This window comes from Mauremys reevesii, linkage group 4 (assembly GCF_016161935.1).
Source record: "Mauremys reevesii isolate NIE-2019 linkage group 4, ASM1616193v1, whole genome shotgun sequence".
Lineage (NCBI taxonomy): Eukaryota > Metazoa > Chordata > Testudines > Geoemydidae > Mauremys > Mauremys reevesii.
In genome coordinates, this window is record NC_052626.1 from 88,950,819 (window position 1) to 88,967,346 (window position 16,528).

The 16,528-nt window shown below is 38.6% G+C and overlaps 1 pseudogene; it reads right to left on the reverse strand.

Moving 5' to 3' along the window:
* Positions 1-7,183: 7,183 nt before the first annotated feature.
* Positions 7,184-9,849, reverse strand: LOC120403957 (annotated as a pseudogene).
* Between the last annotated feature and the right edge of the window lie 6,679 nt (positions 9,850-16,528).

Sequence of the window (16,528 nt, forward strand, 5' to 3'; positions counted from 1 at the left end):
ATCTCCTCCTATTTCTTTCTTGTTAACTTAACCGAACTAGTAAATCAGCGAATTCTACAAAATAATTGTATAAGGGGCCCTCTTACTTCCATTAGTCACAAAGAAACTCAGCCTGCAGGAAGACAGATTACTAAATGACAATCTTAAATAGCAATAAACCTATTATACTGTCTACAATATTTAAGGATTTGTCTACACTGGGACATTGACCAGCAAAACTATAACAGTATAATCATATCAGTATAGCTATGTGAGTATAACCGTCAGGGTGGACATTTCCTAAATAAAAGTGACTTTTATTCCAATAAAATTGCATAAAGTGACTTTTATTCCAGAACAGAATGTTCACATGGGGAGTCATTCCAGCATAGCTATAATTATTCCAATTTCCCAGTGTGGACAAACCCTAAAAGGGAAGTGGGAAGAGAAGGTTGTGCAAGAGTGCACTACCTGGATTTCAAGAAAACTCGAGAGCCATCAGTCTTTCTGTGCCCCTTACAGGCTGATCCACACAGCATCAGTGCTAGGCACGTAGCACCCTGGAAGGGAGACAAAAGCACAGAAATGGAAAACTTTTATATCCTTAGATATCCTGAGTACTTTAATTAGGTAAACCATGCCGAACAATTAACAGTCTCTGTCCCGAAGAGTTTACAATCTAAAGGCACAAACAAGTATAACTACGGCCCATTCCACTGTGGGCAGGAGTCTCTATGGCTGCATAGGAAGGGATAAGTTTTCCTTAATGTATTGCTATGCTACCATAGCTTCCAGAGGCCCAAATCAGGATAATTTGCTAGGATAATTTGCAGTACAAACAAATGCGAGGGCATGGCCTCTGCTCTGATGAGCTTACCATCTCGGAATGCAGTGCTAGGAAAGTGAATCACTGGGCATATTTGGATCACTTGTATTTGCAGAACTGTATTAGAGAAAAAAATGTTTTTGCTGTGAAACAACACACCCAGGAGCATGCTCGCCTTCCAGTGTATTTATAATTGGAATCTCTTCCAAGTGATGCAGATCTTGTCTCGCTTTCACAACACTGGAGGCTGGTGACATCTGAAAGTGGGTAAGCAAAGCTAACACAGCAGAATGTGCAGGTTCCACTCACTGCCAAGGTCAACACAGATAGCTTTAAGGGCTCGAAATGCTTGTGTCCTGGCAGCTACTCAGATTACAGACACATCTGATCTCAAAAAAAAAGGAGAAGGAGATTTTCACTGTGCTAAATAGAGGGATAGGTTACAGGTCACCGGCAAGTACTTCACAAACTGAACATTCCAAATAAACAAGTTTCTACAATTTAGAAATATTTTTACCCTAGATCTTTCAAAAAGCTGTTCCTACTCAATGACTGTCCACAACCATAGATCAGTGCTGGAGAAAGAAAAATCCCGCTTATAGGGGCTAGCTATATCTGGGTATTTTGTTCTAATATTGAAATACTAATACACAGTATAAAATAAGTTTAAAATATATTTTAAAGCATAACTTTGGAGGGGGCACACATAGCTGTGAAACTGATGCTTTTGTTTTCCATACACTGAATTCTTAAATTTGTGAGAGCTCTGTCTATGTGCAGAGACTGCGACCATTTTGTTCTCAGAGTTGCTGCGGCCTGTTACAGATGAGCTGTGCACGCAAAGAGCTCCTGGGAAACTTTCTTTACATTCATTATTGTTATTGTTTTCCTTAATGGAAAATGAGGAACAGACTGAATATGTATGGTTCCTCTTTTTGACCTGAAAAATACAATAGAGAAAAAGAACTTACCTTTACCCCTACAGGCAGACTATCCTCTCTGCAGTGGACCAAATAGTGTTTGTGCATCATGAGCATGGAGCATGCTGGGATGTCATACCAGAACCACTCCAGGCATCATCATGCAACTGCTCTTCACAGATCTAAATGTGTATGTGTTGTGGGGGTAAGTTAGTAAGCATAAGCAATTAACTAAAATGCCTCCCTTCCTCCCCTTGTTTATTTGGGGCACTCTATGCATATAACTTTCATGTTCACATTTTCCAGGTACTATTTGTAGATCACCTTTTAAAGAATTAGTCCTGGCTCCAGTATCTTATTAAATGTTGCAAGAGGGTTCGCATACACTCTGTCTTGTTTGTAATAAGGTAGAAAATAAATTTGCTATGGAATGCTAACCCCAAAAGAAATGAGATAGTGCCTATTTAGCCATCTTGAGGGTATCAGATGCTAAGGTGTAGTAACTAGCAACCAATACCTGTAATTGGATGAGTGTGTAACTATATCCACTAAACTGAATCTGATCATTTTTTTTCAATGAAGAAATTAAAAAAAGTAAACTTAAGGTCTGAACAGTTGCCATGGATGAGCCAGCTATCAATATGACATGGCACAATATCAGTACTGCAGATGTGTTTTTAGGATAATGTGAATGCTTTGGGAATGTTTCAGTAAGAACTGAGCTTCTTCAGAAATATTTGCTGGTTCTTGCAGAAGTATTCTACACTCAGTGTCCTTTTCACACAGGACATGTGACTACCACATCAGAAAGTTTTGATAAAGGACATTTCAGGGTCTGCCACAGACTCAGTGTGTGACTTTGGCCAAGTCATTTAACTTAATTGTGCTTCGGTTTCCCCCAACAACAAAACCGGGGTAATACTTCACTACCTCTGAGGCTTAGTTCATTATTGTTTGTGAAGCACTGAGATTCTGGGATGAAAGCTGCTATGGAAATGCAAAGTATTTTTATATGGGGAAAAATAACCTTTAAAATACATTGAGAGGATATTTTCTCCCCTTAAAAAATAGCGCCTGCCTCTCCTAACCAGGGACAGATGTTCTGCATGTGGAATCCTTCCTGGAAGTCACATAGTATGTCCTAGAGGCATTACTCTTGGGTACTAGGAACAAAATATTCACACTAGCCAAGTATGATTTCCGGAGTTGTTAAATCTCTTTGACGATTTACAAAGCCACAACAGAGTTCCCACTGATTTGGAAAGCTCATTAAAAGCCTGAAAGATTTGGAAACATTTGACATGTCTACATTTAAGAAATAAGAGAGAATTTAGGGCAGGGGAAAGATTCCAGATTCAGGGTTCTGGAGGCTGCAGACTTCTGTCTACCAAGCAGCCACAGCAAAAGCAACAACACTTCAAGTTTTCCTACACTGCTGCACCACAATGCCTCAACGCTGGCCAGAAACAAGGAAGCCAGTTAGGTTATGCCAAGAGCAGCTGGAAGTGTCACACTAGTGCAGTTGACACAAAGGACATATTTATATGACACCCAGGAGGGTGCTTCCCCGCATGGGTAGGCACATATGCTAACTCCACTCAACGTACCATGCTAAAAATAACAGTGTGGCTGTGGTGGCACAGGCAGCAGCTCAGATAAACACTTGAGTATGTACCCAGGGAGTCAGGCATGACTGTACTTGGATGGCTAGTGCAAGCCACACCCATGCTGCTATATGTAGTATGCTAGCATGAGCAGAACTAGCACGTCTGTCTACTCGCACTGGAAATCATCCTCCCAGATGTTATGTAGACATACTCTTCGTGTCAACTACACCAAGGGATATTGGATTGAAACTAGAAACCCTCTTCACATAACCTACAGAACAGCCATTGTTGATTTTAATGTTCAGTCACTTTCAACATGTGCTGGTGTGACCTGTGACCTCAAGGTAAAAGACTCATGCTTCCCATTTTTGCATGATGGCTCTGAGAAGAGAAGGGAAGTAATAAGAGGTACATAGATCGGGGCAAGATTTTCAGACGTGACTAGTGGATTTGGTTGTCTCAGTTGGGTGTCTCCACTGGAAACATCTTAAAGGAGACTAATTTACAGAAAGCGCAGGCCCCTTTTAAAAAGTGTAAATTGGGCACCAAATAAAACAGCCACCCAAGACCATTTGTCTCTTGAAAATTTTGGTCAACACAATAAATGTCTACTAAAAATTCTATTAAAATGATCAGAATACAAGTTACCTGAGGGCAGCAGCATCTTCCAATGTCAGAAAGCAAAAGTCGAGGTGAAAAGTGCAGATTGCAAAGACAGAACAGCAATTTTCATATAGTTTAATTTTAGAAATATGAACTAACGAAACTTGCACAGATATATAGATGGATTTTTCATTCAGCCAAATATACTGGACCTGATACAAAGTAGTGCTGAGCATCTGCAACTCCCACTGAAGTCAATGGGAGTGCAAGTGCTCAGCCTAATTCAGGAACAGGCCTTTTGAGAAGTCAGGAGCTACAAGAAGAGAAACTGCAACTACCTCTGCAATAGCATGTCAGCATCTTACTTAGATCTGGGGGGAATCTAAGATATACAACGTTAACATTATTAACAGGTCAAATCAGAAGAACTATATCAGAAAGAAAGAAAAATTTCAGAGAAAGTTTATTTTAGGGAAAAAGTTTTCTTATTACAAAAAAAGCAAAGCGGCTATGGCTTCACCAAAATAAACAGCTTATAGAAAGGAAGTCATTGAAAATAATGTGAGTTTTATTTGTACTAGACACCATTAATTTGTTTTTCTAAAATGGATAATCTTAATTGTTTATAAATGTTTTCATTTGGAATGTGAGGTTTACACAGTAAATTCTAATTGATATATTCTGGATGTATTTAAAATTTATATTAATTAGCCATACACGGTAAAATATTTGATTGCCCTCAAAGTCTTCTGCTAATATATCTTTATGTTCATTTCCATTAGCCAATCAAGAGACTAGTTCAAGTAAAGAGCTGTCCAAATGCTTCAAATTCCAGTTTCCTTGGCCATTCTAGAGACAAGCAGGTAAAAAATGTTCTGGGATATGGAACGCTATGTTTCAAAAATAGGAGAGAACTGAGAATGATGAAATGTCTGCCTGGGAATGAAGAAATATTCAGCCCAATATGCACACAAGAAACGCATATGGGTAGCAGCAAACACTGATTACACTGGATTGGTATTTAGGCAATATGCTGATTGGAATGCTAGAAATGCAGATAAATAAGAAAGATTCATCTGCACAATGTTTCCTTCATCTGCACATTGATTATTTAGAGTATAAGTTCTTTGGGGAAGGGACCTGGTCTTCATATTTGTGTGTAAGGTGCCTAATATACTTAGGGTGCAGGAGCATATCCATGCGTGTACAGACGAGACTCAGATTAGATAGATTTTACTGAGTTTACACTCAGTATTTGAAACTGAAACCCAGGTACTCACATTTGATGCATTTCAAGGGTGGAGGGAATAGATTTTTTTTTCATCTCAGTTGTCTCCCCCTCCCCACTGAAACATTTTATTGTTGGGGGAGGGGTTGTTTGTTTTAAAGGTAATGTAATCAGGAGGACCAATTTGGTCAAAATGGAAGGATCAACACCCTTAATGTTGTGAATAGTGGAGGAGGAGGAGGAGGAGGGAAAAAAAGAGAGAGAGAGAGAGAGAGAGAGAGATCTATTAAGACCCCTAATAGCCAGTGCCAGCTTCATGCCTCATTTGAAAGATGACACCCGTAGAAGCACAGTGTCCCCTGCTTCCAACCTGTTCTGGCTCAGCAATGACTTGACAGAGATGTGTTTCCCTCTATTAAATCACCAACACCACTTCCTCCAGCACCTCTGTTTTCCAAACACATTTCCCATCAAAGTACTTACCAGGCCTGACACTGCTTCACTTACGAGATCTGTTGGGACTGCAGCTTGTCGAAATACAACTACAGGCCAGAAAAGGGAAAGTATCTATCACTTGCATTTCAGTTAGAAATGTCTCAGAATCGGGCTATCAGCCAGTTTTGCAGTAGAGCAAGCCTAAGAGAGAGAGCATTACCAGATGCTGTGGTTTGTTTAGTTTAGTTCTAGAGGCAGCAGCAGCAACAACAACAAAAACTGGGATGGTAGTTTATGAGCGTTAAAACTAAATTTGGAATGAAAAGTAAATTGGGAAAGGGATGGGTCAGACCCAGCGTTTCAATCCATCCTGTAACAGAGATCAGATTCAGTCTGGAAATCTGTGACTTAAATCCCCAAAGTTTGGTTTAGGACCAGACTCTAAATAGAATGCTCGTAGCAATATTATTATTTATATTACAGTAGCACCCAAAATGGGACACCTGTCCCTGCATCCAAAAGCTTAACAGTCTATAATGGCAAAGTAAACAAAAGGTGGGGGAAAGGGATACAACATACAGCTGAAGCGATCAGGGTGATAGAAAGCACAATGAGTCATTTTGTAAATATATATTTACATATAAGCTCGCCAACTGCATATCTCCCTTACCATGTGAGTTCCTCCCTCTGTCTCTAGTTTATTGCCATTCATAAAGAAAAATAGTGGGGATATGTTCATACATTAGGAGAAATTAGATAGTTAGGGGCAGTTACTGAAGTTTGCAGTGGGTCTTGTTGTTCAAAATTCCTTTTTTATGGATCCCAGTGGAAGAAAGGAAATTGGGACAGTGTCTCATACTGCAAAAATTCTCTTTCTAAATTAAAACATGCATATAAAATACATAGGCGTGTGTGTGCATGCACACACACAAAAACTAGCCTCACAGTAATAAGATCAAGCGGGACACTAATATGGTGGAGATTCCTAAGTCCTATCTTCTAGCCTGGATCCCCATCCCAAGCCAATAGTTCATCCTTCCCCATACCCAAGCAAAGAAAACATGTTTTCATTTAGGAAGAGAATTTTTGCAATATGATACACTGCCCCGATTTTCTGTCTTCCACTGGGATCCATAACACCATTTTGAACAACAGTGATGCCTGCTGCAAACGTCAGTTACTGCAACTAAATATCCAATTTCTCCTAATTTATCAACACGTCTCCATCAGTTATTTTCCTTTATGGCAGCGTTTCCCAAACTTTTTCGGCCACGGAACACTTTTTAGCCTCTTACGGAACACTTATAATATTATTTTGTAGTCGTTTGGTTTTCAAATAAAAAATTGCGTTATTTATGCTGAAATATATTTTATTTAACAAAGCAAAAAAAATTAAAATAACTTGAACTAACAATTTCTAACTGGAAAGCGTGTATAAAGTAGTACAAAAATCAAGTGCAAGAGTCAAAATTAAAAACAGTGTTCTACTTAAAAAAAACCCTGTTTTTATACATACACAAACACCAAACGAATTAGATTTTTACCAGAAAAATATATTTTTATAAACAGAAATACAAAATTGGATTTAATGGGATTGGTGTTTCCGCATTTTTCTATCACAAATTCGCTTAATATTAGGAATAATGCTGGAAAGTTGAATCCTTATGTCAGGCGCAGCATCAAGTCTATTCCTATATTTGGTTTTTGTTGCAGTATAATAGAAAAATCCCGTCTCACACAAATAAGTTGTAGCAAAAGGAAGGAGCACTCGAACTGCAGTTTTAGCCACATTAGGGTACTCTTCTATTAGGCTGCTCCAAAAATTATTCAGTGGAAGATCCTTAAACTTTTGTCTCAAATCAGAGTCAGAAATTAAGTCAATTAGGCTTTCATAATCGTGCACAGTAAAGCAGACTGGTTTGGCTGTAATTACAAACGGATTTCGAACCCAAGCATTATCATCAGTAGTTGTAGGAAAATATTCTAATAAAGAGGCCTGCAAGTCACGTAAGTGCTGTAAAATGGTGCTGGAAACTTCTTCATGGACTGTAGAATTTATTTCAGTCAGAAATTCATGTATTGTAGGGAAGCAGTCGAAGTTATTCAGTTCTACAGAAGATGCCCAGAATTGCAGTTTCCTTTTTAACGAAATTTTATTGATTGTAGTAAAAATAGTCACATTGTTTCCATGCAGTAACAGATTAATTTAATTTAATTTTGCAAAAATATCTGCAAGATACGCAAGTCTCATTAGCCATGAGGAATTTGTCAGACAGCCATTAAATTTTCGTCCTGAATTATCTGAAGTGAGGAATACCAGTAGTTCACTACGAAGCTCAAAAAGCCTCACAAGCACTTTTCCTCTGGATAGCCACCTTACTTCCGTATGTACAAGAAGCGCTTTGTGCTGACTACCCAATTCCTCACACAAAATTTTAAATAACCTGGATTGAAGTAGTCGAGATTTGACAAAATTGATAATTTGTACTGCTTCATCTAGCACAATTTTCAGATATGCTGGTATTTTTTTTTAACTGCAGGTGCTTGTCTGTATAGAACACAATGGCTCTTAGTGCTTTCTGGTGCCACACTTACGATTCATGTTACAGCTCCCTTCATCTTCCCGATCATTGCCCGAGCACCATCAGTATATACAACAATACATTTTCCCCAACTAATTTCATGCTTTCTGATAAAATTGTTGATGCAGTTGAATATTTCTTCTCCAGTTGTGTTGCTTTGCAGAGATTCACATAAGAGCAGGTCCTCTTCAATAATATTATTAAATCTATATCGGACAAATACTAGTAGCACAGCAAGTCCTGAAACATCAGTGGACTCATCTAGCTGCAATAAATACTCATGGCAAATTTTCAGTCGGCAAACTAGCTCTTTTTCTATGTTATCAGCAAGATCTTTAATATGGTGTGTAACAGTATTATTTGACAACTGTACAGCATTTTTTTTTAACCAGGCTGCTCGCTCAACATGCACATTACAATATCTTTCACGCAAGGCTTGATAAGTGTTTCTCCAATAGTGTGAGCTTCTCTGGCAAGTGCTATACGGTAACTTACTCGATAAGATGCCTCTGTTGCACTTTCGTTGCCTGTTTTAGCAATTTTAATAATCGAAAATTTACAATTTCCAAGTGAGTCACGCTGCCTCTTGAAAAAACTTATATCTTTGTCTTTGTATTCAGCATGCTTGGTTTCCAAATGGCTACGAAGTTTAGCAGGAGCCAATGAACTGTTTGCTAGTATTTTGTTGCACACGACGCACTGCGCATCAGGAACATCTTTATTTCCAACACACGTAAAACTGAAAGACAAATAACTTTCATCATACTTTCGTTTCGGTCTTTTAATACCTGCTTCTTCTTGTTTTTTGATATACTTTGGTGGAAATTCTTTCACCTTGGATAACTCACTAGTACTAACAGATTTTTCGGCAACAAAAGTCTGCGATTGTCATCCTCACTTTGAAGTGTCACAATATTTTGCTCGTTTATTTCGGCCACAGTTGGAGTACCAGAAGAACTTGCTTTTCATTTCAAAGTTGCTTCTTTTAGCCACAGATCCATGGTGATTAGGATTAGTAACAACATTAGAAATACTGATTTTTGTCACATTTTCTTTGTCACAAATATTTATATATTATTTCGAGCAAAACTAGTTTAAGTTGTGCTTATCGCACACACTGTAAAGACCCACAGGTTTGAACGTGTTGAATATGTTATATTCACCATAGTGTAAAGAGAATGGTGTGTGCATACTGCTGCAGTTCGCACAGCCTCAAGCGGAAGGGGTACGACGTCACTAACTGAAACGTGCCCGAAAGCGGTAGATGTCAACATGCTTGCATGCCACGTTCTCTTTACACCATGATATTCAATACGAGATCTATCAATAACCGGAAAATGAGTTTTGTGTTAAATTATAGTAATTCAAAAAGAGTTGTAAACTACGCTTCAAATATGCCAACTTTAAAATTAAAAAAAAATTAAAGACCCTATTTTTTAATTACGATTATTTCACAGAACACCTATTCACATCATGCAGAACACCAGTGTTCTGTGGAACACAGTTTGGGAAACACTGCTTTATGGCAATAAACTAGGTAGGATTCTCTATAAAAGCATGCCTGTTTGCTAGTTGGTAAATACAATTACAAGAATTTTAATGCCATTTAGAGACTTGTTACAGGTAAACACCAAGGCACTTACTTCTGCAAGTGTTTCCATCCATCCATTTTGCACTGTAATGTATCTAGTAGTATGGGGCAGTCCACTAGGAAGTTCAGTTGATGTCAAAATTCTGTTAAAAATGCATCTGTTCAGCTATGAAGACAAGAGCATCAATTAAATAAAAATATACCCACTTTTTTTAGATCAAATACAAAAATAAAATGGTAAAACAACAGTAAAGGCCAAAGGTGACCCTAAGAAGCTCTCATGGCTAACTGGCAAGGACGTTACAAGAATATCCTGATCCTGGGTCACCAAAGAATATCATGTGAGGTCTTCAATGAAAGCCAGGGCCACACTAATGATTAACAGTGGTGTGAAATATATGCATGGATACTATATAAGGAGTTATGTATATGTGCTGAAGATATGTTCCTAAAGTCTGTTTCAAGGCAGAGCTGATAAACAGGTTTTCTGCTAGACAAAATATGTTTATTCACGTGTCTCGCTGTTGGCATGTACATTAATCACTGTAAGCCAACACAATGAAGAGTCATTTACATACGAAATCAACTGGGGGCAGCACACTGGAGAATAAGCTGCTGGTCGAGAGTGACCAAAAGAACCACTATATTCACACCCTACACACTACTGCAATAATCTTTGAGGTATCATTAGGCCTTGTGAGGTATCATTTGTAAAATTACAAATTGTTGGTCAATAATATCATGGTGAAATGTGTGTTAGCAGTATTATATGTAAAGTTATGAACATAAGCTGAAATTATGACTGAAATATGTTTACCAGACAAGTCTGGGGAGCAGGCAAACCTGTTTCTCAAAGACAAAGAACAAGTTGATGTGTCTAACCAGCTGTCATCAAAGTTGATCATCGGTCAAGTAGAGATTCTTTGTCCACGGAGTGAGTTAGAAACAGATTGATCTGTATTTTAACAAACAGCAGCATGGAACCTCTTTCACTACAAGACATCATTTCTCTGTCCTCAGACTGGGAAGGAACTTTATTTAATCCTCAGGCAAATGCATTTCAGTGGGTGACTGGACTATAAAAGTGAGGGGTAAAAATACCCCAGGTATTCTCTCTTTCTTTCTTTGTCTCTCTCTCTCTCTCTCTTTCATCTCAGAAAACAAACAAATCAGCCCTTTGACTTTTGGAGGAAGAGGCATCCTTAGCTGAGAATTAGGTCAGCCATGTTGCTGGGAACATGTGACAAAAGATTTTACCTTGAACCAAGACTAGTTTGTTTAGTTTTGGTTACTAGAAAGTGTTATCTTTATTTCGCTTGTAACCATTTCTGACTTTAATGCCTTATACTCGTACTCACTTAAAATCTCTCTCGTTGTAGTTAAATAAACCTGTTTTATTCTTTAATCAAAACTAATCCAGTGTGGTGGTTAAACTGAACTGTTTGGTAACTTCATTTATAGTAGCAAACCATTGGGTATTGAAACCTTACAGGGGCAACAGAGCTATAATAGCTGAACTGTCCAGGAGAGGGCTGGACAATGCAGAACACATGTTTTGGGCAAAAATTTTGGGTTGGGAGTGTGTTGGGAACACCCTGCAAGCAGTAACCAAGGCTGGTGGAATCTAGGACTGTTCACAATCTGCTGGGGTCAGAGTTGTTGGACCAGGGCTGCAGTGGTATCCAGACACCCAGGGTGTGACCTTCATGCTGGAAGGCTGATTGTGAGTGACCCTGGTTGGAAGCTACAACAGCAAAGCATTTTGAGGCACCCAAGATTGCAGGGCAAGCGGTGACAACTCCTCACTGGTCCAGATTGCACCCCAGAATGTGCCAGCAGGTCATCCTGACTCTGAGATACAGCCAATGACCTTTGGGGAATAGAGAGAGGAAGCAAGAAAGACACCCCTTTATCTTGCACCTAGGAAGTAATTGGGCAATGCAATTACATTCATGAAAATGGAATCACAAGTTGCCTTGGTTGAAATGCTGCCATGGACATTTGGCATGAGATAAATTTCTTTAGTCTCTCAGACTCACGTTATGATTTTTTTATATCTATATAACACTTTTGTTTCCATTATCCTTACTCACTATCTCTTGAACCTTTGATAATAAACTTATTGTTTTCACTAAAAAAATAAAATTTCAGTTTTGTGGTATTATACAAGAAGCTGATCCTGAATTGAACTGTGCAAGCTGGTGTGCCCAGTGTTGTTTTGGGGACACCACGGGTTGTATTCCTGTGAGTATTCAGTAGATAAGGGGCTGGACACGATAGGGGAACACTTCAAAAGAGCTCAGAGACTGGGGTTCACCTATTGTTAGCCTGCAAGGCAAATGAAGGGCTGAGAGAGTCCAGAGGAAATTGTTTGGGTGGCTAAGAGATTGGCTTCCTCAGTTAAGTTTAAGCTAGTTTTCCTTTCTTTGGAGGAAGGGGGTAACAGGGTAACAAGAACTGTCACACCAAATTTTCTGTGGATAGTTTAATAGTGCAGTCACACAAAATTTGTGTTTGCATGCAAAAACATGGATAACTGCACATGCAAATACAGCAAGGAGTCCAGTGGCACCTTAAAGACTAACAGATTTATTTGGGCATAAGCTTTCATGGGTAAAAACCTCACTTCTTCAGAAGTGTGTTGTTTTTGTGGATGCAGACTAACACGGCTACCTCCTGATAGTTGCACATGCAAATACTGATCTGCATATATAGAATTTTGCCTATACAAATGTGAGTTTTACGAGAAAAATACAGATATATTATTACTATTTATTTGTATTATGGTAGCTTGTGACCCTAAGCGCACTCCAATGCCAGATGGCAAGGGGATCCTTGGTGTGTACAGTACATTTCAGCTGCTCTGACCAGCTCAATACACCTCACACACTGTTGTCATGATATTTATTTTAAAGGTGTCTTGTAATATATAATTTGACACCTAACACCACACTGGTCATTAATGTCACTGTGAAATGCATGCAACAATGTTGTATGTGCAATTAAGGATACTCTCTGGTATTATATTTTGGAGTCTGTAAACAGGCTTTTTCCAGACAAAGGAGAAAGGCACCTCTTTGGCTCAATAGCAAATTGAGCTAAGTGTGACCAGGGACAGGGACAATAAGCTATTCATTTGCATTGGAAATTGCAGGAAGATAGTTTGCATTGTAAATCACAGGAGACTGAAAAATAAACATGGCTTCGGCTCCCTGGTGGACACAGAAAGCTGAGCCCCAGGAGGGCTTCCTGATGTTGAAGACAATTATAAACTTTGGGATATAAGGAACTACTGAAAGACTTTGGGGCATCCATCGCCTGAGAGAAGAAGCCAGCACTTTTTATCTAATGCAAAATGGTTCCTGCTAAATAGGCTGGAGAATGGGGACGACTTGGTGTGAGTAAGGAACTATGTTAGGCAAAGCTATATCTTGTTAGAATTAAGTTTTAGTCACTGTTTGTAACCCTTTTGTATCTCTTCCTCTTTTGCATGAAATCATTTAAATCTATGTTCTTTGTTAGTAAACATATTCTTAGTTTTACTACAAACCACCCCAGTGCTGGTATATTAAGGTGGAGTGTATAACCCCAGCTGAGCTAACCAGCTGTTGTGTGTAGTGGCTCTTTGGAAGCAGGGGACTTGGTGTTACCTCTGTGAGTGTCCAATAAGGGCAACTGGACACTGCAGGGGAAACAGTTTTGGGGAGACTCGAGACCGGAAGTGTTGTTGGGGTCAGCAAGGAGTAACTGGGCTGTGGAAGCTCAGAATGAGACATCTGTGCTGGTGGCATGATGCTGGTCTTAAGGCTCTGAGCCAAAGGTATACAGCCTAACGGCACCCAGATTTGCAGGGCAGGCAGTGACAGAACCCCTAGTGGTCTGGGTAAAACCCCAAAGCATCACATAGCTCCCAAAGGACACAATGGGGATTGCAGCTCCATTGTATCGGGCAATGTACATTCTCTGCCCCATAGAGCTTACAATTTAAGGAAACAAGGCAGACAACAATTGGAAAAGAAAACAAAAGGACAAAAAGTGAAGCATTGCCAGGCCTCTGTACCATGGATTTTAAGAAGTTTTGCTGTTATAGTCAATAAAGCCCCCATTGAAAATTAGTTATAAGTCACTATTGTAAAACAACAAAGTCAAAAATGCACCGGCCAACATTTCTGCAATTCCAGGCACCAAAAAGTAAATGGAAGTGTGAAAGGAGCAGTAATATTTTCCTCTTATCATCTTGACTAAGGATCTGAACATATTTAACCAATACAAATTTTAACATACTTTTACTTAAAATGGGAAATCCTAACTAAGAATCTCTCACGGAGATCAAAATGGCATTCAAATGGAGATTGGAATATTTCACATAATGTATGTATTTTAACTTCCAATGACATACTCGCTCGCATGGGGCTATTACATTACAATGCAAGGGTGTATGGAATCCATCCTTTGGACAGAAATAAAGCCTCCAGTGACACTATCAGTTGGGCAGATGCCAGGGAAACCCTCACTATTGAGCTATTTTATGAGGCGTGCCAATGACACATCAAGTGTTAAAACTTTAAGACTTCTTTTAAGTTCATATTATGCCCAAAGATTTGTAATGCTTATATGAAAACACTGTAAGCAGAAGCTACTATGCAATCAATGTTAATGTTAAAACAATTGCTTAAAACCCACTAGAGAAATAGCTGAGACTGACCCAATAATACACTGTCAATGGAATAATCAGGAGTCCGAATGAATATTGATCTGTATCTGATCCAAAGTTATTTGGAACATAGTGATGTAGTCATTGGCAGCAGTAATTATATGAATGCAACATAAGGTATTTTCATACATATATGACATTTTAAAGACATAATAAATGACACCATGTTGCCTCTGCAGAGCTCCCAGCCACTGCCAGTCCAGAAGGCAAAAAGTTAGGCCTTGGTGATCTCCTAGGCAGCAAGAAAAGCCTAACCATAGTGCCAATATGCTGGCCATGATGCTAGAGGGCCAGATTTGCAGTTACAGACTCTAACTGGGAGACTGAGATTCTCCTGCTCATTGCGGCCCCATTACAGGTAAAAGGACCAGAGCTCTGTAAAGGGTCCTTAACAGCCCCAGATCCAATCCAAATAGAATTCCCTTGGTGCAAGAAGTGAAGAAGACAACCATAGGCTGTCATCTGAGAACCCACATTCCCCCAAGCCCTGCTTAGAAGCTGAAACAGAAGCTACGCCATTTTTAATATTAACATTTAACTTCAATGTAATCTTATAAAAAGAGGCTTCGTTATTTAAAATAATTTAATCTGGCTTCAAATGTGAGAAAGATTTTTCACTAATACTCGTAAAAAAAAGAATTAAATTTTATATTTATAAGATATAGAGAGAGCCCAGTTTCTGGTCTATACTTTACATAGCCTTCATGTGAAGATAAACACTTTCATTTAGAATACCATGAGGCAAATGAGGTTGGGGGAGAGGAATTATCATTTTAGACATTTGATAATTACATTTAGTTCCCTTTTGCCCCACCTACTTAAATAAGAAAATTAAAATATCTTCCTCCATTTATTTTTTCAGTTCAAAGTACTATGGACTAATGAGCTAGTGTGGCACAGGATGAAACCTCAAATCATCCTCCCATCACAATTAAGCTAATGCTATGAAACAAAGTTAATTGGCAACTATTTAAGTCAGTGACTGTCATAGTAGATATGTGAAGATAGCTAGACTAGAAGCAAAAGTTGACTATCATGGCAGCTGGTAACACCAGCCCAGTTAAAAGTTATGTTAACATTTCAACCTCTTCTCTTTCAGAGCTTCCCACATCAGCGGTATCCATTTGCTCCGGACTGCTATTTGGCACTTGACCTTAGCCCACAAATTATACTTCCCACCCACTGACACTCCTCCAACCACCCACTTTAAAATGTGGTTTTCAACACACAAAAAGTAAGTTAGGAGTTGTAAGCTTGTTAAAAGTTCTTTTCACCCTCCAAAAAGGTATTTGCTTTATAAAGGACCAAATTTTGCAGTTAACCCACAGTGTGGACTATTCAGCTGTAGTATTTTCACCTGAAAGAGATAAAGAACATTAAAGGCTGTCTGCTGGGCTTGTAGCACTGTATAATTTTATGGCCTTGTTAGATTTTTCAAGTGCTTAATTACACATTGAAGATGACTAATTGCATGTAATTAAATTAATTACATAAATATACCATGATTATGTGAAACATTCAGACAAAAACTGCATTAAAAGAATATAATGGTGATCACATAAACCTACCAAAAAGCAAGGAAATTCACAATAAAGATCATATCACTATTAACACACCTCCATACACGATTACTATTATGTCTACATGCTTCACTAAGGCTAAGCATTTGCAGTTTAACTACTTCCTTGCCTCTGTTTAAAAAATGTTAAGCTACAGAATCTTCACATCCATCGATACCTCACATTAATTTTCCTATGCAAACTGAAATCACTTTAAAAAGGTCATTCAGTCTTGGAAACTATAGGCTAGATTCTCAGCTGGTGTAAAATGGCATATCTCCAGTGACTTCAGTGAAATTACATAATTTACATCAGTCAGTGATCTGGACATGTGCTTTTATACATGCTGAGACTTGTGTTATATGCTGTGTACGATAAAAATTTTCTATTATGTTATATACATGCATATTCTGACCCAGTCAAAAAACAAAGTAGTTTTATTACAGATGGTTTGAAATCACTTGTTTTAATTTTTGGGTTTTTT